Source organism: Sciurus carolinensis (genome assembly GCF_902686445.1).
Source record: "Sciurus carolinensis chromosome 14 unlocalized genomic scaffold, mSciCar1.2 scaffold_124_arrow_ctg1, whole genome shotgun sequence".
NCBI classification, from domain to species: domain Eukaryota; kingdom Metazoa; phylum Chordata; class Mammalia; order Rodentia; family Sciuridae; genus Sciurus; species Sciurus carolinensis.
The window spans coordinates 280,236-308,081 of record NW_025920109.1 but is presented as its reverse complement, the minus strand read 5'-3'; the positions used below and the strand labels follow the sequence as shown (position 1 = coordinate 308,081).

The following is a 27,846-nucleotide window of genomic DNA, read 5'->3' as shown; positions in this document are numbered from 1 at the left end:
AATGTTTTATCCAGGTTTCCAAACATTTCAAAATCTTTACACATTAAATCTTTTAGAAAGAAGCTTCCCTATGAACTATGATTTTCCTTCCTGCTCTTTATCATTTATAACATCTTTTTTTCATTTCCTACTGTTTATTATGTTTTTCTTATTATTTTCTCACACTTTATTACTGTGGAAGATAAAATGTTTCTAAATTAGTAGCATTACAGGTAGTGACAAGTTCAAGAAAAAAGCACATTTTAAGAATTTCTTACCATTCAATGAAATGTTTTATTTCTAAAGTTATTTTTCAGAAATTTTAACTATGCAAATTCCCATGAAAGCACAGACAGGAGATTGCTAGGAGGCTAAACAAACAGATTCTTGTTGTGTTACCAAGAAATCAAAATATTTTATGTTTTAATAAAAGATTTTAAACCTATCAAAAAAATACATTTCCTCTCAAACTGATAGGATACTTTCAAGAATTGAAAGCTTCAGGGACTGGGGAGATAGTTGGTAGAGTGCTCACCTTGCAAGCACAAGGCCCTGGGTTCGATCCCCAGCACCACAAAAAAAAAAAAAATAATTGAAAGCTTCAATCATCCTAATTTTGTTACCTTTTCAGAGTAAGATATAATTTTTTAGACAATCATGTTCACGATATTTTATGGTTGGCAAAACCATACACTTAGATGATGAACAAGAAAGTCTTACATTTTTAACATAAGAATTTACTTATCTTTCCAAACTTTTCCTATTTTATGTAGGTTTCCATTGTCCAAAGTCCAATTTCTGACTGCAAGTAAAACCATGATAAATTGAGGATTTATTGTTAGGATATTATCTGTTCCTCAACTTATAAACTCTCCAATTCTACAGTGTTTAAGAATGGAAAAAGTTGGTTACAGGTAAATTGTGGAAAATTGATCAAGTTTCAAAATATAATTGATATTGTAATATTGAAAGGGTCAAAAGTATCAGTATTCATAACCGAAATAATCAACCTACCTTACATATGGATAGGATAATGGTCTACAGTGAATGTCTTGTTTTAAGACCCCAAGTATTTTTTTCTCAACAAGTAAGTTTTTATTTATTTATTTATTTATTTATTTTTATTTATTTTTATTCTAAATAAATGGGATACATGTTGTTTCTGTTTGTACATGGAGTAACAGCATATCAATTGTGTAATCAAACATTTACGTAGGGTAATGATGTTTGATTCATTCTGTTATTTTTTCCTTCCCCCCAACCCCTCCCACCCCTCTTTTCCCTCTATATAGTCCTCCCTTCCTCCATTCTTGTCCCCCCAAACCCCTATTATTCGTCGTCATCCGCTTATCAGCGAGATCATTCTTCCTTTCGTTTTTTGAGATTGGTTTAGCTCACTTAGCATGATATTCTTCAATTTCATCCATTTGCCTGCAAATGCCATAATTTTATCATTCTTTATGGCTGACTAATATTCCATTGTATATATATACATATATATCCATTGTATATATATATACATATATATATGTCCATTGTATATATATACATATATCACAGTTTCTTTATCCATTCATCAATTGAAGGACCTCTTGGTTGGTTCCATAATCTGGCTATTGTGAATTGAGCAGCTATGAACTATGAACATTGATGTGGCTCTATCTCTGTAGTATGCTGATTTTAAGTCCTTTTGGTATAGGCCAAAGAGTGGGTAGTTGGTTCAAATAGTGGGTCCATTCCAAGGTTTCTAAGGAATCTCCACACTGCTTTCCAGAGTGGCTGAACTAATTGGCAGACCCACCAGCAATGTATGAGTGTACCTTTTCCCCCACATCCTCTCCAACAACTATTGTTGCTTGTATTCTTGATAATTGATATTCTAATTGGGGTGAGATGGAATCTTAGTGTAATTTTGATTGGCATTTCTCTTATTACTAAAGATGGTGAATATTTTTTCATATGCTTGTTGATTGCTTGTAGATCTTCTTCTGTGAAGCATCTTTTCATATCCTTAGCCCATTTGTTGATTGGGTTATTTGAATTCTTGGTGTAGAGTTTTTTGAGTTCTTTATATGTCCTGGAAATTAGTGCTCTATCTGAAGTATGATTGGCAAAGATATTCTCCCACTCTGTAGGCTCTCTCTTTGCATTGCTGATAGTTTGCTTTGCAGAGAGAAAGCTATTTAGTTTGAATCTGTCCCAGTTATTGATTCTTGCTTTTATTTCTTGTGCTATGGGGGTCCTGTTAAGGAAGTCTGATCCTAATCCAACAAGTTGAAGATTTGGACCTACATTTTCTTCCATAAGATGCAGGGTCTCTGGTCTGATTTCAAGGTCCTTGATCCATTGTGAGTTTATTTTTTTGCAGGGTGAGAGATAGGGGTTTACTTTCATTCTGTTGCATATGTATTGCCAGGGTTCCCACACATTTGTTGAAGAGGCTATCTTTTCTCCATTGCATATTGTTGGCACCTTTGTCTAGTATGAGGAAATTGTATTTATTTGGGTTTGTGTCCATGTCCTCTATTCTGTACCATTGATCTACCTGTCTATTTTGGTGCCAATACCATGCTGTTTTTGTTACTATTGCTTTGTAGTATAGTTGAAGTTCTGGTATTGGGAAACCCCCTGTTTGATTTTTCCTGCTAAGGATTGCTTTAGCTATTCTGGGTTTCTTATTCTTCCAGATAAATTTCATGATTGCTTGCTCTATTTCTGTAAGGTATGTCACTGGGATTTTAATTGGAATTGCATTGAATCTGTATAGCACTTTTGGTAGTATGGGCATTTGGCAATATTAATTCTGCCTATCCAAGAACATGGGAGATCTTTCCATCTTCTAAGGTCTTCCTCAATTTCTTTCTTTAATGTTTTGCAGTTTTTCTTGTAGAGATCTTTTACCTCCTTGGTTAGATTGATTCCCAAATATTTTTTTTTTGAGGCTATTGTTAATGGAGTAGTTTAACTCATTTCCCTTTCAGCTGTTTGATTGCTTGCGTACAAAAATGCTTTAGATTTATGCGTGTTGATTTTATAGTGTGCTATTTTGCTGAATTCATTGATGAGGTGTAGAAGTTTTCTGGAGGAGTTTTTTGGATCCTCTAAATACAGAATTATGTCATCAGGAAATAGTGACAGCTTAAGTTTCTATTTTCCTATTCCTATCCTTTAATTTCTTTGGTCTGCCTAATTGATCTGGCTAGGGTTTCGAGGACAATTTTGAATATAAGTGGTGAAAGAGGATGTCCCTGTCTTCTTCCTGATTTTAAAGGGAATGGTGTCAGTTTTTTAGATTAAGAATGATGTTGAACATGGGTTTAGCATAAATGGCCTTTACAATGTTCATGTATATTCCTACTATCCCTATTTTTTCTAGTGTTTTGAGCATGGAGGGGTGTTGTATTTTGTCGAACACTTTTTCTGCATCAATTGATTTAACCATATGATTTTTATCCTTATATCTATTGACATGATGGATTACATTTATTGATTTATGGATATTAAGCCATCCTTGCATTCCAGGGATGAACCCCACTTGATCGTGGTGCACAATTTTCTTAATATGTTTTTGCATACAGTTTGCCAATATTTCACTAAGAATCATTGCATCTATATTCATCAAGGATATTGGTCGAAAATGTTCTTTTCTTGATGTGTCTTTTGCTGATTTGGGTATGAGGGTGATATTAGCTTCATAGAATGAGTTTGGTAGGGTACCCTCCATTTCTATTTCCTGGAATACTTTGAGAAGTATTGGAATGAGTTCTTCCTTGAAGGTCTTCTAGAACTCGGCTGAGAATCTGTCTGGTCCTGGGCTTTTCTTGGATGGTAGGTTCTTAATAGCTTCTTCTATTTCATTGCTTGATATTGATCTGTTTAAATCGTGTATGTTCTCTGGTTCAGTTTGGGAGGAGCATACATCTCTAGAAATTTGTCAATGTCTTCAGTAGTTTACATTTTGTTGAAATACAGATTTTCAATGTAGCTTCTCATTATGTTATGTCTGTCGTGATATTTCCTTTTTCATCACGAATTTCAGTCATTTGAATTTTCTCTTTCCTTCTCTTTGTTAGTGTGGCTAAGGGTTTGTCTATTTTGTTTTCTTTCTCAAAGAACCAACTTTTTGTTTTCTCAATTTTTAGAATTGTTTCTTTTGTTTCAAGTTCATTGTTTTCAGCTCTGATTTTAATTATTTCCTGTCTTCTACTACTTTTGCTGTTATTCTGTTCTTCTTTTTCTAGGGCTTTGAACTGTAATGTTAGGTCATTTAGTTGTTGACTTTTCATTCTTTTCTGGAAAGCACTCCATGCAATGAATTTTCCTCTTAGTACCACTTTCATAGTGTCCCAGAGATTTTGATAAGTTGAATCATCATTCTCATTGACCTCTAAGAATTTTTATCTCCTCCCTGATATTTTCTGTTATCGATGTTTCATTCAATAACATATTATGCAGTCTCCATGTATTTGAGTAATTTCTGTTTATTTTGTCATTGGTTTCTACTCTCAGTCCATTATGATCTGAGAGAACACAAGGCAATAGCTCTATTTTTTTGGATTTCCTAAGGGCTGCTTTGTTGCATAACATATGGTCTATTTTCCCAAAGGTTCCACGTGCTGCTGAAAAGAAAGTGAATTCACTCGTTGATGGATGGAATATTCTATATATGTCTATTAAGTCTAGGTTATTGATTGTGTTATTGAGTTCTATGGTTTCTTTGGTTGTTTTTTATTTGGAAGCTCTATCTTGTGGTGACAGTGGTTCATTAAATTCTCCCAGAATTATTGTGTTGTGGTCTATGTGATTCCTGAAATTGAGAAAGATTTTTTTGATATACATGGATGCACATTATTTGGGGCATAAATATTTACTACTGTTATTTCTTCCTGATTTATGGTTCTCTTAAGCAGTATGAAATGTCCTTCTTTATCCCTTCTGACTAACTTTGGCTTGAAGTACACTTTATCTGATATAAGGATGGAAACCCCTGCTTTTTTACTGAGTCCATGTGTGTGGTAAGTTTCTTCCCATCCATTCACCTTTAGTCTGTGGATGTTTTTTTCTATGAGATGAGTCTCTTGTAGGCAGCATATTGTTGGGTCTTTCTTTTTAATCCATTCAGCCAGTCTATGTCTTTTGATTGATGAGTTTAGGCCATTAATGTTCAGGGTTATTATTGAGATATGATTCATATTTCCAGTCATTTGGGCTTATTTTTGGTTTTTAAGTTGGCTTGGTTTCTCCTTTGAGTGGTTTTTCTCTAAGGTAGTTCCTCCCTTTGCTGACATACATTGTTGTTTTTCATTTCCTACTCATGGAATATTTTGTTGAGAACATTCTGTAGTGCAGGCTTTCTATTTGTAAATTCTTTTAACTTTCATTTATCATGGAATGATTTTATTTCATCTTCAAATCTGAAGTTTTGTTTTGCTGGGTATAGGTTTCTTGGTTGGCAACCATGTTCTCAAAATTTGCTGTTCCAGGCTCTTCTAGCATTTAGAGTCTGGGTTGAGATGTCAGCTGCTATCTATATTGGTCTCCCCCTTTATGTAATCTGATGCTTTTCTTTCGCGGCCTTCAAAATTCTATCTTTATTTTGAATGTTAGGCATTTTCATTATAATGTGCCTTCGTGTGGATCTGTTGTGATTTTGTGCATTTGGTGTTCTGTAGCCCTCTTGTATTTGATTTTCCATTTCATTCTTCAGGTTTGGGAAATTTCTGATATTATTTCATTGAATAGGTTGTTCATTCCTTTGGATTGTATCTCTGTGCCTTCCTCAATCCCAATAATTCTTAAATTTGGTCTTTTCATCATGTCCCATAGTCCTTGTAGATTCTGTTCATGATTTCTTTCCATCTTCTCTGTTTGGTCAACTTTATTTTCAAGATTAAATATTTTGTCTTCATTGTCTGAGGTTCTGTCTTCCAAGTGGTCTAGTCTTTTGGTGATGCTTTCCATTGAGTTTTTTATTTGGTTTATTGTTTCTTTCATCAAGGATTTCCATTTTTTTTTTGAGAATCTCTGTCTCTTTGTTGAATTGATCTTTTGCTTCCTGCAGGTGCTCTTTCAGCCTATTGGTATTATCATTCATTTCCTGCCTTTGCTCTCTTATCTCATCCTTTGCTTCTTGAATCATTTTAATCATGTATAATCTGAAGTCCTTTCCTAACATTTCTTCTACCATACTGTCATTGGATTCTATTAATATAGAATCTATATTTGTTTGGATCATTTTCTTCCATTGTTTTTCCATGTTGTTCACGTATCTTCCCCTCTTGCACTGCAGATCTGGGGTATTACAGATTTCCCCCTATAGGTTTATAGTGGCCCTATAGGTTTCCAAAACCTTTTCTTTACGGGGAGATCAATATTAGCAGTGCCCAATTCAGACACTATACAATCCTAGACTAAATAACCCCTATGAGGACAATAACAAAATTGTCATAATAAACAGAATGAGTTCAAATATTATCTTCAGTATAACAAACAGATTTGCAATAAGGTCTGCAGTTTCTAATGGAGGACAAAGAGGATGCAGAGGGATGTAGGATGTAGCTGTTAATGGGATAAGAAAAGAATATACAGGAGTTCTAGATAATAGAAAGTGTGAGAGTGTACTCTAAAGGAATTGGATGTTAGCATGCAAAATGGGAGAAAGAGAGTCTGAGAGAACAGGTATACAAAACGAAAAGAGAGTATGAAAAGTAAAGAAAAAAACTTAAAATTGTTCAATAAGGAGAAAAAGGAAAATCTACACTCTAACAGTCATATAGTATTCAAACCTCCCAGTTTTCAGTAGCCTGATGCATGAGAGGTACCTGACATTGAGCTTCAAGCCTCCAGCAGGCATCTCAGGATGGGATTTCCCTACCTAAAAATCAGAGCTCCGGCTTCCAGGATTATCGAAGATGGCCACTCTGGCTTCCAAATGTGTTGGCAAATGGGGAGCTGCAGCTCAGGGTGTGACTGTGTTCTGCAGGAGGTCCTGGAGGTGTGATGTGGTTGGCCATGCAGGGGTCCTGGAGGTCAGGTGTGTTTGGTGTGGTTGTGGGATCCTGGAGGCCAGATGCAATCAGTCAGTCTGGGGTCTCGGTGGTTGGGCGCAGTCAATTGGTCTGGAGGTCCTGGCAGCAGGGAGCAATCAGTTGATGTGAGGGCCACAGAGGAAGGGTGTGATCAGTCAGTCTGAGGGATCCTGGGGAAGGTGCTCAGTCAGTCTGGCCAAGCGTCCTATGGGGTCTGGCTGTTGTCTCTAAATGGCGGCAGCCACGTGTAATCAGACCCACAGGTACTGTAACAGTGAACTTCCAGGCAACAGCAGGCAGCTTGTGCTCCATTGGCAGTCAGCGATCAGTTTGTTGACTATTGTCTGATGATCAGGATGTGAACCTCATGCTTTGGGTAATGGATAGGTGTAAGGCAGCCGATGGACAGGTGAGAGGCAGGCATTTGGCGGATGATAGGTACCTGACAGTGAGCAATCTGCACTCAATAAAGGCGTCAATATGCTGGCAGACTGCAGGTGGTCACAGACAAATGGGGTAAACAGCAGGGGATTGATAAGCAGCAAAAATGCCTCATCAAGGAACAGATATCCTCTGCTTGAAACTGGAGTTATGGAGTGACAAGAAATGCAGCCTCCCTTAGTCCACCATCCTGGATCCTCCAAATATATCAAAGACCCCAAATTTTAAACTACCACAGACTTAGACTTTAAGATACTAAAAAATCTTGTAAAAATTACTACTTGATTTTCCTTTTAACTAAATCACAAAATAATTTTCTGACCAATCTTTGAATTCCTATGGAGACTTGAAACCAGCAAGATGCAATTTGTTTCAAGTTCTTCAATCAAAATACAGTTAAAAAGAAAACAAATTTACATTCTAGTATAGATCAGAAAACATGCAAACACAAAACCTGTAATGTAAGTCTTGTTTTTCATTCCTTAAAAGCTTTAAGAGTGAGTTCCCAAATCCTTTCTTTTGAACCTTAAACTCACTGCTTATTTTGTGTTGAGTCAATAAATGGTGTAGGTGGAATATATCAAAATATGTCACAGAAACCCAATATATCCAATGTATATTTTAAGAAAAAATTTACAAACATAAGCCAACTTAACACCAAAGATTTGGAAAAACAATACAAACAGGTGGAAAATAGAAACTGAGAAAACAAAATTTTAAAAAATAGTAAACAGAAGCCAAGAATAGTAATTTTCTTAAAAATGTTTTCTAGAATCCATTTGCAATAGTACAAGATACAATAAAAATCTAAAAAAGATTCATGATTCACTTTTTGCATAGATGATTCTAATGTCCTTAAATAAAAAGCTAGTGAAAGGAAATAATGCATAACTTCAGTTTTCCTAGGTATATAAATCATACTAAATTAAAATATTGCCTTGTACTCCAATCCTAGAGAATCAAATATACAATTTTTTCTGAAGCTGTCAATAAAATAAAACTGTACTTGGTGATTAGACTTGGCATCACTTACCACTTTAGACAAAGCAATGAACTTTCCCAACTTGAATGGCCAAAAGTAAAAGAAGTCCCACAAAGAAATCATTTTTTATCCTTTTTTTACAATGACATACATCAAGTTAAAATGATATAGAAAACTCCAGGTTCAACTAAGAAGTGCTAATTCCTTTTTGATAAACTACAACTTTAGTCATAGGTAGTATATTACTATATGACTGAAGAAGTGCTTCTTTTTTGTTATCTTTTGTCTTTATGAATATGATGTTTTTCATGGAAAACATTAAAAGAGAGAAATGAAGTTTTAGAATCATATACTACCTACCCAGGTTCTGTCTTGTATGTAACTTAATATTTACTAATTTCTTGCTTTCTACTACCAATAGCTGTGAAGAATAATGAAGAAAAACTGCAAGATACAAAACTTTCCAGAAACAAATAAAGATTTTGTACTTCATTATGGATAATGAGGCCAACAACTCACTCTCTTGTACATGACAGTCTGATTCCAATAATTTTTCACTTTATATAAAAAGTGAAGTTTAGAAGGTTAACAAAACTATTATAAAATGACATTATTTTCTTATACCTATCTGTGGAATTCAGATATTTAAATTTACAAATATGGAACCACTGCACATTCAACTTGAATTTTAGATTTGAATCATCTTTTACTGAGAGAAAATTACACTACTTTAAAAACAAAGAAGCCAATTGAACAATACAGTGAGTATCCATGAAAAAGATATATAAAGTCATTGTCTATAACAATGAGAGTACATGAGAAGACATGACTGTGACATAGAAACATTTTTTTCTCAATAGTAGGGAAATTTTCTTACTCATTCTTGTATGTTGAGTGAATATGAAGTACACATTGGTCTATTGGTGATCATGACAAAAACAACGAATTTTGCTTTAAAGATTATGCAAGTGAACAAAATAGATTACATAAGTGTACTGACTATAAATTAATCGTTTTAAAGGTGAAAAGTTACTATACAGTGTAAGGATTACTTGTGAAGGATACATGATAAATTTAAGACTACAAAGAACCACTCTTCAGAGAATAAAAATTAATAACATTAGAATATGCTAAAAATCTGTTTGTTTTTTAAAGAGTAACATGTTGGCAATAATTAACTGTGTATTTCATCTAGTGGAGTATTTGTGAATGTTTTTGGCACAAAGAAATAATGAATATTTAAGGTGATAGATATGCCAGTTACTCTCATCTGTTCACCACACATATATAAATGTACTAAAAAGTCAGTATACCCAATAAATATATAAAATTATATGCCAATTAAAATAAAATTATATATAAAGAAAAACAATTATCATACTGTAATTATGAAGTAAAATTTGCATAATCAGTCTCTAATAGAAACAGCATCACTGAATTCCAACCATGCAATAAAAAGGAGAATTCAAACAAAATGCAGTTACATTAGTGAACTATCAGATCCTAATGCAAACAGTAAAGCATACTGTAATACGTATTTTAATAATTTCCAACCTTCAGGATTTAATGATCACACCTGAATAGTAATTACTATAATTAATAAATTTTTAAATGAAATTTTTAGAAAAATTTGCTTGCATTTTTATCTGTTGAAAACAAGATTAAAAATAGATATAATCCTTTCATCAACTGAAGGGCATCTAGGTTGGCAAAAACCAAAGGAAGAATGATCTCGCTGATAAGTGGATGATGATACATAATGGGGCGTGGGAGGGGTTAGTTTTAGGGTTAGAGTTAGGGTTAGGGAGGGGGGCAAGGATGGGGGAAGGAAGGACTGTATAGAGGGAAAAAAAGTATGGGAGGGGTGGGGGAAAGGGAAAAAACAGAATGAATCAACCAACATTACCCTATGCAAATTTATGATTACACAAATGGTATGCCTTTACTATATGTACAAACAGAGAAACAACATGTATCCCATTTGTTTACAATAAAAAAATAGATATAATCACTAGCTTATTTACATGTTGTCCAGTGGAAAATATTCAGAGGACAGAAGACAAAACTCATTTATTTAACATTTACCAAGCACAATGTTAGCTGCTGAGCATACAGTGAAGAAGACAGACATGATCCCTGCTTTCATGAGTTCAAAATCTAGAATGAGTTGCACCTTCTTTTGAATATTTTGAAACTTTAAAAGTTGTATAAAAACAGAAATAGCTAAATATAACAATAAACTTTATATTTTAATATAATATAAAATCTCCCTTAATTCTGCTTTCCAGACAAAAGATTATCATTTTTCTGATATTTCATTGTTTTAAGAAAATACTTCATTTTTTGACAGCCAAAGCAAATTCCTATTCAGATAGGTCTTATAGCAAAAGCACAGGAACACTAAAAATATACGTACATAAGATAAATTACAACTTCTAATCAGTCTTCCTATAATTCAGTGTATTTTGTAAGCAGTAGCAAGTGCAACAAGAGACTTCTAGGTGTCTTTGATTCTAGCAACATAATTCATGCATTACATTCATCAAACTGTATTAAGCTGGAGATGCTTTTCCAATTTAACTTTAGAACAAGTGAAGAATATGCTGAGGTTCTACAGTTGCCATGTTAAAGTTATGTATTGAAAAACACTGTGGAAAGCAGGAGGTTAGTTCAAACACCCATTTCCCTCCATGGGAGAATTACTGAATTGCTCTATTTGACAGAAATAGGTTTTGCTCCTTGACATGTGGGGACAGAAAAGAGAATGAAAACCTCAGGTATACTGGCCTTTTTTTTTTTTTTTACAAAAATTGTCAGCATAGGAATGAGGAATCCACACAGTGGGATGAAATAAGCTCTTCTAATGTACCTAATCTCTAATTTTAATATAATGACACATGTTCATGTATAGAATTTCATCCTATTGATGTTACACTTAAAAGTCTCATAAAACTTCTACTGGGTTTGCTATTATTGGAAATGCAACAAAACTCTGATGAATTCTATCAGTATATAAGATTAGTTTAATATTTAGCTCTGCTAAGAAAATACTTCATTTATTATCAATCATAACAAGCATTGCATAGCACTTCCCAATCCAAAAGCCTGTATCTTTAATATGAGCTATGATTACTAAATATAACATGGTATCCTGGATGGGATTCTGGAACAAAAATGGTTGGTAGTAAAAAACTAGTGAAATTTGAATAAATTGTGGAGTTTAGTAAATAGTAATGTACCAATATTTGTTCAGTACTTGTGTGAAATGTATTAAAGTAACATTCTACTAATAATAGGAATAACTGGGTATATGGTAAAATTAATGTATTTACTTTCTAATTTCTTTGCTAATCTAAAATTAAAACAGTTGATTTAAATAGAAAGTCAATGGGAAGAATGGAGTTAAGAAAGGTTGACTGAATATAAAAGAGTTTTATAGCTATAACAGATATTCCAATAAGCCTGAGCAGATAAGATGGGACAAAAGGGCAACATGATTAAAAAGAAGAGAGTAAGTGTAGGCAGATTTTCATGATTGTTATTCAGAAAATGGGGGAGTTTCAGGTTTACAGCATTTGTTCTACTATGTAGAAGAGATCAGCTCCTTGCATAGAGAAAGACAGTGCAATATGCAAAACTGAGGGTCCACTTGAGGTAGATGATCATGGATTTATAGATCCCATCAGCCTTCCTTGTCACTCCCTCCAGCAAAAATGAATTCTAGGATTAATTTTCTTAATTCACATCTAAGATGAAGAATATGTTATCCATGGAAACTTGAACCCTTAATAATACATGTGAAGAATATTTGTTTTTACCCAACTGCTTTGCATCCATTCCTAACCTCACCCTTGTTCTTTGTACATAAAGTCTAAGATTCAGATTGATATATTGAAGAATAGACTTCAGTGAGGGAAAAAATCTAATTTTAGATACATAATAAATAGGGCATTTATTTAAACTTGAATTCTAAGTGTTGTGAAAAATAATTTTCTTTTCCCACCCCTTTTCTACTATCCCATTCATTTGCCTACTCCCCGCCTTCAAATATAAACACAAGGTAAAGATTTTTCATTTGAAAAATAATTTTTGAATATACATTAAAACAACCTGCTTAGTACTGTAAATGATAACAAAAGGGATGCATGAATAGAAATCAAAATGTAGCTGGCATGATTAATTTGAAACTTATAAGCCATTTAAAATCAAAAAGCATGGGAAATGGATAGGAACAGACAACAATAATAAAAACCCTAATCATTAAGAATTCATAATAGGGTTTCACATAGACTGCAAGAGACAACTCTTTTTAAATGACAATTTTGAGAACTGCATGGTAAGGGTTGGGGACAGAGCTCATTGGTAGAACACTTACATAGTATGCTGGAGACCCTTGGTTTGATAATCCCCCCAAAAGCTATCACATGCTATTAAATCCTTCTTTCCCCCCTAATCACAACAAACATAATTCAGAATTATTATATTTGTAAGTACAAATCTTTTATAAAAATTGATAGCCAAAGAAAACATTTGACCATAAAATCAAGTGACAAAATATATTTTAAAATGTTTTAAGCAGTGATGTGCAAAACTATGATAATCACAGACACGTACCAAAATCAAGTAGGTTTTACTTCATCAATGTACTCAGAGTATATACAGAATAAAATAATTATACACTTTAGAATATCTAATCAAAACAGAAGTTTTTGTGAATAAAAAAAATTCCATGATATAATATATAGAAAGGAGATAAATAGCTGTGAGAACCACAGAAGTTATCATCAATTGTTCCTCCCTCAAACACAAAGTTTAGCTTGGTACCAGGTCCTGTCTATCTTCTCTCAGCATGACCTCTAGGGTCTGTGTTCTACTTTCTATTTTCATATGGTGGTCACACCAAACCTAATTTGGAATAAATTCCTAATTCATCCACATGCCTCTTGTCTATCTCTCCCTGTGGTTCATTGTCTGTAATTTTCCTGAAGGTAGTATTTGAAAGAAAAATGTGATCATGTCAGCCCTTGTTTAAATAAACAATTTTTATTATGTGGAAGGCTCAGACTCCTTGAATGGTTATCTCATGCTTTTTATACTCTGGTTCATACTATTCTTTCAAATCCTATTTTAAAATAAATTATTACATATTGACCCTTCTTATCTGTTACAATTTTCCTGATATAACATACACATTCCTATCTCTGAGTTGTTGCATGAAATTTCCTCTGCTTAGAATGCTCTTTATTCATAGACTCATTTTCAAATGGACAAATTCCTACCCATCTTTCAAGGATCATCTCAAGTGTTTTCTTCTCTGAAGACATGATTTGCAGACCACTTAATTTTTGCCCATTTTACTTTTTACAATATTATTTATATGTATCCCTAGTAGAAGACTCTAGTCATCCAAAAGACATAATGTGCAATCACCTGAACTTATGTCAAAGATCAAAGTGCACCAGAAAAAGCTGTCCTTTCAATAACAAGTGCTTGGACAATTGCTACATTATAGAGGATGTTTGTAAAACATAAAGTTGACAAAGTTCCTTTTTGTGGAATGTAAAGAATTTCAATATAACAGTAAGAAAAAGGTACAAAAACCAGTAGTAAATAGACAATAGATTTGGGCGATTAATCTACAAAAGAGGATACCTAAATTACCAACAAACATATTTAAAAGTGTTTAACTTAGACAATGAAATGCAAAATAAAATCACAATGAGACCTGTATTTTACCAGAGAATTTAAAATTAAAAAAGAAAAAGGCAGCCTGAAAAATGGGCAAGAAGACCAATCAAAACTGTCATACATTGATGTTGGAAGTATAAATTAGTACAACTACTTTGGAAAACTTTTTATATTTTGTAGGAAGTCTGAACATATATATAATATGATCCAATAATTCCACTCCTAGATATGAAGTGTTAAATATATTAAGCAAGCAAAAAAACATTCACAGGAATGGTTTTAGCACTATCTGATAATAGCAAAAACTGAATAGAAGCAAAATGACCATGAACAGAACTGAAAAAGTGTAATACACTAAAAAAGTACAATATACTTATATAGTAAAACAGCATGCAAAAATAAATGAAATATCACTATATGCAACAACATGGATAAAACTCACAATGTTAATGCAGCTAAAGGAACCAACCACAAAAAATGCATACTGTACACTTTCATACATATCAAGATACAAAGCATTCAGTACATATGTGTGTGTATATACATACAAACTGTATAAATAATATACATTTCCATGTCTATTTGAATTTTTGAAAACATATTTTCATATTAAATTACACAAAATTCAGTGATTTAAATAAGGATAATCAGAAAAGAAGTATTAAGCATTTAAAGGTAACTAAGAATGTGTACTTATGAGAATAAGAAAGTTCCAGGTATTAAAACATACTATAAAATAATGTGGTCAAAATAGTATGATGCATGCAGGTAAAACTAACCTTTGGTATAAAAGAGACAGGGGTCATGGTTATAGGTGAGGGGTATTAAATTAATCAAAAGGTAATAGAAGGGAATTTCTGGGATTTTAAAAATTTTATTAAATTGTATATTACTCATACAGGTATGTTAACACTGCAGATGAAAAGGGAGCTAAACAGTGGCCATGACAGGCTGCATTTAGTGCATGAAAGATTTCAGGTCTAGAGAGCCAATTCCAGGAAGGCTACTAGATTAGAACTGGCCTTTGGCAAACAACCAATCAGGAGCTCACAAATCAATGCCTAGCATTCCAAACCATATACAACAAAGTGTCCTGGGTACTCTAAGCCAATGGAAACATGCCAAACCATACATGCTGAAAGATCAGTCAATTGTGTATTCTGCTTTGTTCAAATTTCCCACTCTACTGTGAATCTCATAAAAATCCCACTGAATCGAGACTTGTGACTCTCAGTCAGTACCTGCTGTGTCACTGAACGCTGTGATTCTGAGCTCAAGCTTGCAATAAAGACCCTTTTGCTTTTGCATCAGAGATGGCTCCCTGGTGGTCTTTGGGGATTCATGATCTGGACACAACACAGACACTCAGTGAGTAGTTGGTTGATGGTCTGGGTACTTCACTGGATAATTCATATATATTAACACATGTTCATTGTATCTAGTACAGTACATCTAAGAAGATATATGTGGTACATATTCTGCATATTTAGCATATATAAATAAAATTTACCAAAAGTAAAATACAACATAGCTTAAATCCCCATTCCAATGTGCATGCATATTTAGGGTTCCAATAAACCCTAAAGAATGGAAAATGATAAAACCCAGAAGGTTTATATAATATTAAGTTAAGGAGCGGTGTTTTAACTAATTGACATAGCTTGCCTAGCTCGTGCAAATTTTGGGGTTCTGTTGGGGACTGTACCATGTGGGCTGCACCTGGTGGCCAGTCGGAGGTTGTTTTGATCACATCGGCAGTGAGGAGGTTGATTAACATAAGCACACTCAGGTGATTTGTCATTTGGCTGTATTCAATTAAGTCCACGCATACAATGCATGCACATGTGTTCTCGAGTGTTCCTGATTGTGCCTGCTCATTTTGACCTTTACCATGATTGGGCAGCTGGCCCCTCATCTAATCTTCGCATAACTGGCGTCAGCCCTACCCTTCACCTCCTGGAGGGGATATAAGCCGGCTCACCTAGGGCACCCGGGTTCAAGTACAAGTTCGAGGTTGGAGGTCCCAAGTCCCCAGGTTCCGGGTTCGAGGTTCCGGTTCCCGGGTTTCCTGATTCATCAATAAACCATTCCGAATTCAAGAGCCTCACAATTCGTTTGTCTCCCTCACCAAATTGATTCCACTGGATGGTGTCAAATGGTGGCCCGTATGGGGAGTTATGGGGACCTCTGCCTCCGAGGACCTCTGTGTCCGGAGACCTCTGCATCCTGGTCACTACAGAGAACTCTGCATTCATACGGGGATGCGTAACATTTTATACAGGTATCAGCACCACAAGGATAAGATAAGTAAAAGACAGTTTCACTAGAGTATTAACGAGAAGGTTTCCCTATTTGAGGGAATGGTAGCCTTAAGGTTTAACAGAAGTTTCCCCTAGTGAGGGAACGTAACAGAAGGTTGTCCCAAGAGACAGCAAAATGGAAGGCTCCCCTAGTGAGGGAACGTAACAGAAGGCTGTCCTGAGAGACAGCAAAAAAGGTTTAATGGAAGGCTCCCCTCGTGAGGGAACTTAACAGAAGGTTGTCCCAAGAGACAGCAAAGGACATCCTATAGTAAGTGAATGTATTTAAAGTGTTAATTGAGTTAGTAGTTCTATTGCTTTTATTTGCTTGGTTACTGTTTTTTATTTTAGTAGCAGTTAGAGAAGCTATTCAGATTTTTTAAATTTATTTTTATTGTAAACAAATGGGATATATGTTGTTTCTGTTTGTACATGGAGTAACAGCATATCATTTGCATATTCATACATTTAAATAGAGTAATAATGTTTGATTCATTCTGTTATTTTTTTCCTTCCCCCTCATCCCTCCCACCTCTCTTTTCCCTCTATACAGTCCCTCCTTCCTCCATTCTTGCCACCCTCCTACAACCCATTACATGTCATCATCTGCTTATCAGTGAGATCATTCCTCGTTTGGATTTTTTAGATTGGCTTATCTCACTTAACATGATATTCTCCAATTTCATCCATTTGCCTGCAAATGCCATCATTTTATTAATCTTTATAGCTGAGTAATATTCCATTGTATATATATATACCAAGTTTCTTTATCCATTCATCAATTGAAGGGTATCTAGGGTGGTTCCATAGTCTGGCTATTGTGAATTGAGCAGTTATGAACATTAATGTGGCTCTATCTCTGTAGTATGCTGATTTTAAGTCCTTTGGGTATAGGCCGAGGGGTAGGATAGCTGGGTCAAATGGTAGGTCCATTACAAGATTTCTAAGGAATCTCCACACTGCTTTCCAGAGTGGCTGCACCAATTTGCAGTCCCACCAGCAATATATGAGTGAACCTTTTTCCCCACATCCTCTCCAACATTTATTGTTGCTTGTATTCTTGATAATCACCATTTTAATTGGGGTGAGATGGAATCTTAGTGTAGTTTTGATTTGCATTTCTCTTATTACTAAAGATGGTGAATATTTTTTCATATGTTGTTTGATTGCTTGTAGATCTTCTTCTGTGAAGCATCTTTTCATATCCTTAGCCCATTTGTTGATTGGGTTATTTGAATTCTTGGTGTAGAGTTCTTTGAGTTCTTTATATATTGTGGAAATTAGTGCTCTATCTGAAGTATGAGTGGCAAAGATATTCTCCCACTCTGTAGGCTCTCTCTTCGCATTCCTGATAGTTTTCTTTGCTGAGAGAAAGCTATTTAGTTTGAATCTATCCCAGTTATTAATTCTTGCTTTTATTTCTTGTGCTATGGGAGTCCTGTTAATGAAGTCTGATCCTGAGCCAACAAGGTGAAGTTTTAGACCTACATTTTCTTCTATAACATGCAGGGTCTCTGGTCTGATTTCAAGGTCCTTGATCCATTGTGAGTTTATTTTTGTGCAGAGTGAGAGATAGGGGTTTACTTTCATTCTGTTGCATATGGATTTCCAATTTTCCCAGCACCATTTGTTGAAGAGGCTATCTTTTCTCCATTGCATATTGTTGGCACCTTTGTCTAGTATGAGGAAATTGTATTTATTTGGGTTTGTGTCCATGTCCTCTATTCTGTACCATTGATCTACCTGTCTATTTTGGTGCCAATACCATGCTGTTTTTGTTACTATTGCTTTGTAGTATAGTTGAAGTTCTGGTATTGGGATACCCCCTGTTTGATTCTTCCTGCTAAGGATTGCTTTAGCTATTCTGGGTTTCTTATTCTTCCAGATGAATTTCATGATTGCTTGCTCTATTTCTGTAAGGTATGTCATTGGGATTTTAATTGGAATTGCATTGAATCTGTATAGCACTTTTGGTAGTATGGGCATTTGGCAATATTAATTCTGCCTATCCAAGAACATGGGAGATCTTTCCATCTTCTAAGGTCTTCCTCAATTTTTTTCTTTAATGTTTTGCAGTTTTCATTGTAGAGATCTTTTACCTCTTTGGTTAGATTGATTCCCAAGTATTTTATTTTTCTTTGAGGCTATTGCAAATGGAGTTGTTTTCCTCATTTCCCTTTCAGCTGTTTCATCACTTGCATAAAAAAATGCTTTAGATTTATGTATGTTGATTTTATAGCATGCTATTTTGCTGAATTTATTGATGAGGTCTAGAAGTTTTCTGGAGGAGTTTTTTGGATCCTCTAAATATAGAATTATGTCATCTGCAAATAGTGACAGCTTAAGTTCCTTTTTTCCTATTCGTATCCCTTTAATTTTTTTAGTCTGCCTAATTGCTCTGGCTAGAGTTTCAAGGACAATGTTGAATAGAAGTGGTGAAAGAGGACATTCCTGTCTTGTTCCCATTTTTAAAGGGAATGATTTCAGTTTTTCTCCATTAAGAATGATGTTGGCCATGGGCTTAGCATAAATAGCCTTTACAATGTTCAGGTATGTTCCTACTATCCCTATTTTTTCTAGTGTTTTGAGCATGAAGGGGTGTTGTATTTTGTCAAACCCTTTTCCTGCATCAATTGAAATAACCATATGATTCTTATCCTTAAGTCTATTGACATTCATATTTTTAATCATGGGATAAGAAGTTTCTCTGTTCCACATGGAGGGTCTGCTGAAAGCATTATTAAAAGAAAATGGAACTCCATTAAAGACTAAAACTGCATGGGCGTTCCTTAAACCCATAGAAAAACACTGTCCCTGGTTCCTAGATAAGGGACTCTTTAATGTTCCCCAGTGGGAGCATTTAGGAGAGGACCTACATATAAAAAATGAAAAAAAACACCTCTCACTCTTGGGATTTTGCCTCTTTGAGCATTAGTACTATCCTGTCTGACATCTCAAAAACCTAAAATTCAAGAACAGCTAAGAGAAGGGGCCTTACTTCAAGCTCCTGTCCTCTGCTTACCCTATGAATTAAGATTTAACCTGTTTGTCACAAAGGGGAAAGTGAATCCTGGATAGGTGGTCATACGCAGCTCAATAGTCAATGGTATCTCAGTGAGGAGCTTAGCATAGTAACTTCATTCTCAAAAGTAATGGAAAATAAGGTCTCATAATTTTCTTTTACATCCAAGCCTGTCCTGCTAGAGATGACTAAAATGCGCTAGGCACAAGGTGTCTGTTAAAACCTGTTAGATTCTTCCAGACCTCCGTCAAGGCTTACACTGAAATGTAAATAAAGGAAGCCTAAAGGCTCAGTAGGAGACTGGTCTCAAACTCAAGGAAAAAAAAAAAAAGGTAAAAAGAGCCTTACCTGAACTCAAGGAAAAGTAAATTTTATGGTGCTTTACTAAAGTAATTAATGGCCATATCATTTTTCCTGGTCTTTTTTTTTTTTTTTTTTTGAATTCTATATTTTTTTGAACTCATGATTTTTTGATCAGTTCTATTTTTTTATTCAACTAGAGTTTTTGAACATCTGTTACATTGCAATGGAGATTCACCTATAAAGTTACAAGGCCTTTGATTTTTGTGTTATTTGTATGTCATGCTGTCTGATGTCATGTTTTGTCTCTATCAAAACTGAGTGCTCCTAAAATTAAAATTTAAAAATGGATCCAGATACTTTTAATTCACGTGATTTAAAAAGGTTCAATTCAAATTGGGTAAACTAACATAAGTAAATGTCTTTAAAATTTACTCACAATACTCTAAGTGGTCAAACTAATAAAATGTTGATGTTTATAAAATGTCTAACATCAATTTTTCTAGGACTTTTCTTCCACAGGAAAGAGATGGCATATACTGTTGGCACACTTGTGTGATATCTTTTCTTTCTTTTTTTTTTACAATAAGATAAGTGAATTAGAGTTTACATGTATGGGATTACTCAAATGTCTTTGTAGAGAAAATTGCTTTGTAAACTGGAAACAAGGTTACTATGAGTTATATCCTAACAGGTACATACAAAGGGTTCCAAAGGTTTCAGCTGTGTTTCAATTAGAGTGCTATGAATAAGAAAATAGTCTTATTAAAATGGAGTAATTTATATAAATCAAGAAATTTCTTAAGAGTTTCAGAATGTGAACAAAAAGGTCAACACATAGGAAAGAAAAAATGGGGGATTCTACATATGGAAATATATTTGGTGAAGAACAAAATGTTTCTGGGTGAGAAAGTGCTTGTGTGATGAAATACATGAGGGTCTAAGTAAGTGTTAAGAAAGTGTGTGTAAGTAAAGGGCAAGTTTCAAAAAGTTTGCATGTAACTAAGTTGGTTGTATGTATGTGAGACAGCTAAAGCTATTTAAGGTTTTTCCTAAGGTAAAATACTAATGTTCTAACATAAGCCAAAGTTTAATCTATATGGTAAAATGACAAGGATTTCTTAGAAACACTAATTTACTCTTAACTTTGTGTCTATTAAGTTTTATTCTTTAGAACAATTAGTCTTAAAAATTGGGGTATACAATTATGGTTAAACAACTGTTAAGTTACAGAAACATTGCTGTTTAATACTCTATCTGCACAACAAACAGAACTATTAGTAGCTATAGAAGTATTCAAAACCCACCATGAGCCTTTTAACCTATTCTCTGATAGCAAATATGTTGTTAATGCTATTCAAAATTTAGAATTAACTGGTCTGCTCTCCCTCACTTCCACCATCGCTAAGTATTTACAATCTTTACAAAAACATATTTGGGATAGAAAAAGCCCTTTTTTCATTGGGCATGTTCAGGCTCATACTGGCCTTCTAGGTCCTTTAAGTTTACACAATGATTTAACAGACATGGACACCAGAGACCCACATATCTTTGATGCATTTGAAAATGCAAAACTTTTCATTCCAAATTTCACATAAATGCTTCTATTCTACATACACGCTATAAAATTACTAAGGCAACAGCTCGGAACATAGTCAATTATTGTGCTAAATGTGTTACACTTGTTCCTAACCCTTCGTTAGGAGTAAATCCAAAAGGGCTTCAGCCCAATCATATTTGGCAAATGGATGTAACTCATTATTCAGAATTTGGAAAACTACAATTCATTCATGTGTCTATTGATACCTTTTCAGGATTTATTATGGCCTCTGCTCACTCTGGAGAAAAAACCAAAGATGTAATAACGCACTGTTTATACTCTTTCTCCATCCTGGGGGTTCCCAAACAAATTAAAACAGATAATGGTCCTGGATATACATCCCAGGCCTTTAAATAATTTTGTTCCACCTTTGGTATTCAACATATCACAGGAATTTCCTATAATCCTACTGGACAGAGCATTGTTGAGCATGACCATTTAACACTTAAAAACATGCTTTATAAACAAAAAGGGGGAGTAGAGGCATCATACAGATCCCCAAAAGACAAATTATCTGTTGTCTTGTTCATTTTAAATTTTTAAAATCTCGATTCTGAGGGCCGATCAGCTGCTGACCATCATTCAGAGCCTAATAAAAAACATATACTCAAGTGCTCTGGAAGGACATTCTATCAGGACAATGGAAAGGCCCAGATCTGGTATTAATCTGGACCCGAGGGTCTGTTTGTGTTTTCCTGCAGGACGCACAATCACCAATTTGGGTGCCTGAAAGATTAGTCAAGGCTTCCTCAATAGAAAACCAAGAAAAACAAGAAGAGTGGAAGTTCCTCCAACTGCTGTTGTTGATGATCCCTCACCATGTTAATGGAGGAGACATGCATTCCTATGGGGGATAGTAAAGGTGTGGCCTTGCCTTTTGCCCCTTACTAACTCTTTCAATTTATATCCTCCTATTCTTACCACTAATTTCACATTAGGGTTACCTACTATTACATGCCCAAAGCTATTAATAAGAAGACTGATTTTCATATCCATTGGTATGGCCATTGCCAGTCCTTCAAAAAGCCTATTACTTGGCCTCCGTTATGGGGGGCTTGTCAGCACCTGATAAAAGGGTCTCCAGTAATCTGACTTTTGGACCTTGGTATTTACCTAATCAGATATATATCACATCTTAAAGTACAAAAGATTTTATAAAAAATTTTGGAATATAAAGGCAATTTCAATCTGGTCCTTATGCGGACCTAAGGCATGTACAGATATAAGCCCCCTGGCTTTTGTAAAAGTAGGGTCTATAAGTAAAGGGAAGTGCACTGATCAAAAGGTTAATGGAGTTGATACTGAAATATGTAGAGAGAGTGAAATGATTGTTTTTTTTCAGATACTTCTGTGTGCCTAGCTCTTCCTTTCCTTTTTGTGACTTTTAATGAGAACTTCTCTAGACAGTTATTTTCACAGATCGCACAACAATGGACGGATGGATTTGATGAACTAGTAACAAGGCTTTGACAACAAATCCTCACCATAAACGCCACTAAGGTGGAAGTCAAACCGCGAGGACTTATCACAGGAGCATTAGATAAACTAACACAATTTGGCACCAAAATTTGGGGGACTATTAAGTTTCACACTAATAAGCTTGGGTGTGCTTGTGTTAATTCTATTCTACATCTACAAATGCCTCAAAGCCAGTCAACAGGCTCATAATGTGATCATAAAACAGGCCATGGCTGCCCTTGGAGCAGGACAATCTCCCAGTATATAGCTTAGTATGCTGAATCGGAAGTCAGAGACAGGTGACCACAGGAAAACACTGTACCAACCTAAGACAGAAGGGCCAACCCTGCCTTGGTATCCTTTGATGATAGTTAAGGACAGGATGTTGATTCCAGGTACCTAAGACAGGCATGATCCCTGCCAGCTTCCTTTTCATTTCATATAAGGAAGGGGGAATTGTTGGGGGCTGGGCCATGTGGGCTGCACTGGGATGGTGCCTGGCAGCCAGCTGGAGGTTGTTTTGATCACATCAGTGGTGAGGAGGTTGATTAACATAAGCACACTCAGGTGATTTGTCATTTGGCCGTATTCAACTAAGTCCATGCATACAATGCATGCACATGTGTTCTTGAGTGCTCCTGATCGTGCCTGCTCGTTTTGACCTTTACTATGATTGGGCAGCTGGCTCCTCACCTAATCTTCCCATAATTGGCATCAGCCCTACCCTTCACCTCCTGGAGGGGATATAAGCCGACTCGCCTAGGGTGCCCGGGTTCAAGTACAAGTTCGAGGCTGGAGGTCCCAAGTCCCCAGGTTCTGGGTTTGAGGTTCCAGTTCCCAGGTTTCCTGATTCATCAATAAACCATTCCGAATTCAAGAGCCTCGCTATTCATTTGTGTCCCTCACCAAATTGACTCTGCTGGACGGCGTCAGGTTCAATTCCCATAACTGCCAAAAATTAAAAGATTTACAATCAGAAAATAGAAAAAGCAGATCTGATGATGCAGGTAGGATACTAAAAACTTACTAAGAAAGCTCCTTGAGACCTCCAGTTCAATGATTGATGAAATGGTGGACTGTTGATCTGCTACTTTTCCAGATATTCATCAGGTATTCTGATATCTGCAGGTAGGGATAACCATTTATTTAAATCCTATAAAGAGAAAAAAGTAATCAAAACAAAAAAGACAGGGCATTTGACTTTTGATTCATATACTTCAGAGAATCATTTTGTAGCAATAATTAGCTGAAGTTAACTGTAGTTTAAAATTTACCTACATTGATTTTTTAAAATATATTGAAGGCAAAATATTTACTACTGTAAGCAAAGGTTTATGATGCAGTTTTATGGTAATGATATAAGACAAATTGGACTCAGTTATTTTGGGGTCATTCCATTAGTAAATTTATCTTGCATTTACTTTGAAATTATCACATCATATGATAGGAACATGCAGATACAACATGTAATCAATCAGTATAAATAAACAAGTAGATATTATTATTTTAAATACAACATATGAAAGAAAATAAAAACATTTTCGTTTTGCTGTTAAAAGAGGTAAAAGTTGTTCTATTCCATTTAACTGAAGCCAGAATGGGGGACAGGCAGTTAATGTGGAAATAGGGTATCAGGTCAAATCCAGGAAATGGAGGCCATAAAAGCCATCTGTCTTTGGAAGGTGGATACTGTCCCTGGGAGAATGGAATGCCATTACCTCCTGAGCCCATTGATTCCCAAATTTACCTGCTTTTATCAAAGGCTGCAAGCAAGGAGCTGCTAATTAATGGCTCCTGGGTCATTGCCTGGCTGATTTACTTTGGCCCTCCCCTTGCCCCATCTGCTTCTCACTTTATTTATCTCACCTGCAAAACCAGGCCTAGTCATGTAAGCAGGAAGGAGAGATAAGAGGGGAGAGAACTGGAGAACAAAAGAGAACTTAACTTATAAAAGTTGTAGGGTACACTCACTTCTTGGGACTTTAGAACATCAGCCATGGCCCCCTTCTCCCTCCAGGGAGAACTCTGTATTATTACCTTTAAATAAAACTTGCCTTGGCATGCTTCTCTAGTGTTCAAACTTCAACATTACAGGAAGCAGGACTCATTGCCAGTAAATGGCAGTATCATAACTACAGAATATGAGCTGAGACAAACTTCAAGGAGAAACTTGCCTCTATCATCACATCAAGAAATGTAAATTCTATAAAAAGAAATCCTTTTATAATAAAATCATGAAAAACAAAAGAGATAAAAAAGGAAATGTTTACTGAGAGATGACTTAAATACAGAAATATACTGTATTCCAAGTGGTTAGATTAAACAATGCAACAATAGTACTTATTACCATATTAATTTTAATAATTTATATAACAAATCAAATAGTAAGATTATTTTTGCCAAAAAAAATGAAATGTGTAAAACTTATCTAGAACAATAAACAAAAATATCTCCAAAACTATTCTTGAATAAGAGTACGTGCTCTTCAACTTACCATGGGGTTATGTCCTGAAAAACCAATTCTAATATGAAAATATCATTAAGTTGGAAATGAACTTAAATATACCTAACTCACTGAATATCACAGTTTAGCAACAAAGAACTCTGTAAAGTACTGTAGTTTAGCCCTGTGACTTCATGGCTAACCAGGAGCTGTGATTCTGCATCCCAAAGTAATATCATACTGTATATTGCCAGTCAGGGAAAAGATCAAAATTCAAATTGTGAAGTATGGGTTCTAATAATTGTGTATTGATTTTCCAGCATTGTAAAGTTGAAATCATCAGTTAGGCCTTGATGAATCAGAAATAGTTCATGTACATATGTGCAAAGGGAGGAATGAAAAAATAAATTGTTCTAGATACTAAAATGAATTAAACTAAATATTTTTATATAATCTATAGCATGTCACCTCTGGGGGGAAATATAAATTCAATGAAAGAATTAATATGATCTACATATAGATCCAAATGCGAACATCTTTTATACTGTTAGGGCCCAATATTGACTGGTCCCCAATATCGAATGATCCCCAGAGTGTCAAAGTGCACACACAGTAATGCAAGACACACAACGAGATTTTATTGCAAGCTGGAGCCTGGACTGCAACAGGCCTCTCAGACCATTGCAATGACTGAGTGGGGAGCGGCCCCAAGGGGCCAGAAAGCCCTCTATTTAAGAGATTTCTAAGCATTCACACACAAAGACCTGTACATAATTGGTTAACATTTGAACAGCTAAACATTAGTCCTCCTCTTGTTGGGTCCCGCCAATATATTTGATTTTCACTGGGTACTGCCAGAACTTAACGGTCCTAGAGGAAGAAGGGAGGAGGGAAGGGGTGAACTATGCAGAAGATGAGTTGGGGCTAGCCTCCCCTGTCCTTGATAGATGAGGTTTCCAGGCAGCTGCACATTCCTCAGACAAATATCTCTTAACAACCTTGACAAGCACAGGGGCCCAGCAATCCTGTTTGTCCTGTGTTGTCTCTTGAGGGTGCAGTCACAACTGCCTGCATCCTGGTGATTAAGACAGTTAGCTGCACAGATATCACCCTGTTCTCAACAATACCTATGATAAAATCACATATATTACAAATAAAACCAAAGACAATTTTATTATTATTTTGATATATCTATAAAATTATGAAAATATCAAGTTTATCTCAAGAGTTGAAAGTGTTAATTTATTACAGAGAACACTGATATTGTTTTGCTTAACTCACTCAGAAATAATCTTTTAACAATAAAAACAATCAACCAGCAGGACAGACACACTAATCTTCAATGTCTCTACAGCTACAAAAAAAGAAAGAAACTTCTATTTTTAAAGATTTAATTTTGTGTAGAAAAATATTAATATATAGTACAAACTAAAATGATAATAGTCAAAATATCTGCCTTCAAAATTATAATATCCCATTAAAAAAAAAGAAATGTGTTGTATAACTTACATGGAGAAATAATTCACTATGAACTTTAGGGATTTCTTGGTGCCATGAACCACAAAGAAAATGATACTGATACTTATAAAGCAAGGGGGAAAAAAGCTGGTGTCTATTTTATTTTTCTCTCTTAATATCTGAATATGAAGTATACAAATGAATCTCAAAGAGATAAAACTGAAATCACATTTTCTGAAAAGAGGACTTTGTTAAGGCCCTCTAGAATGATGTCAGTCTAGATTCCAGGAATTTAAAAAAATCACTGGAACTGTAAATGAATATTCTGTAGTCTGCAGAATATACAATACTATGATTAATGTGTACTTGCCTTGGAATAGTAATTAGGAGAAAGGAAATATTAAGAATAAAACTCACTGATATAATGGTTCTCTTCATGAAAAATTTCAAATTGTTTTATTTGCTTGATATATATGTGTATATATATGTGTGTGTGTGTTTATTTGTATACAAAAACACTCATATAAATGTATATGTATATATTTTTTAAGTGTTACCTTCATTGAGATCCGTCTATGCTTATGATTTCTGAGACAAACACCTGTAGGTGACTGGACTTCATCAGATGACTTCCCAGAAGCTTGGTCACTCTCAACATCTGATCCCATTTTTTAGATATTTGTGAACAATATCTGTATTGGAAAATTAGAAAATGTTTAACTTAATATTTATTTTATCCAGTTATGTAATTATCATTGCAGGTAAAATATATAGAACCAACATACAAAAATCAGATCATAACTGTGTTTTATACTCAGGTGCGTATGTGTGCAGTTAAGAGACCAAAACATTAACTCAAATATCTTTAAATAAGAAGTACTAAAAAATTCTTATACACTCTTGGACTATGAAACATTATGAAAGAACTTGCATTCAAGTCATTATCTAGAGTTAAATAAAAATTATGGCCTGGAAATATACATTTAAACTTTTAATGAATAATAGTTACTTAAAAATAGTACTTTAAAAATTGAGCTCAAGCATTTCTTACCAAATCAGTATTAAAATTTACCTTATTTCTCTATTTTTTTCTAGGTAACTTAATACTAAAAGAAGTCCAATTCATATTCCTAAGCAGTTGAAAATT

The 27,846-nt window shown here is 34.8% G+C and overlaps 1 pseudogene; it reads right to left on the bottom strand.

The window, feature by feature from the left end:
- The window catches only part of LOC124973318 (cyclin-dependent kinase 17-like), a 148,614-nt pseudogene extending 121,211 nt beyond the window's left edge, over positions 1-27,403 (bottom strand).
- Positions 27,404-27,846: the final 443 nt, after the last annotated feature.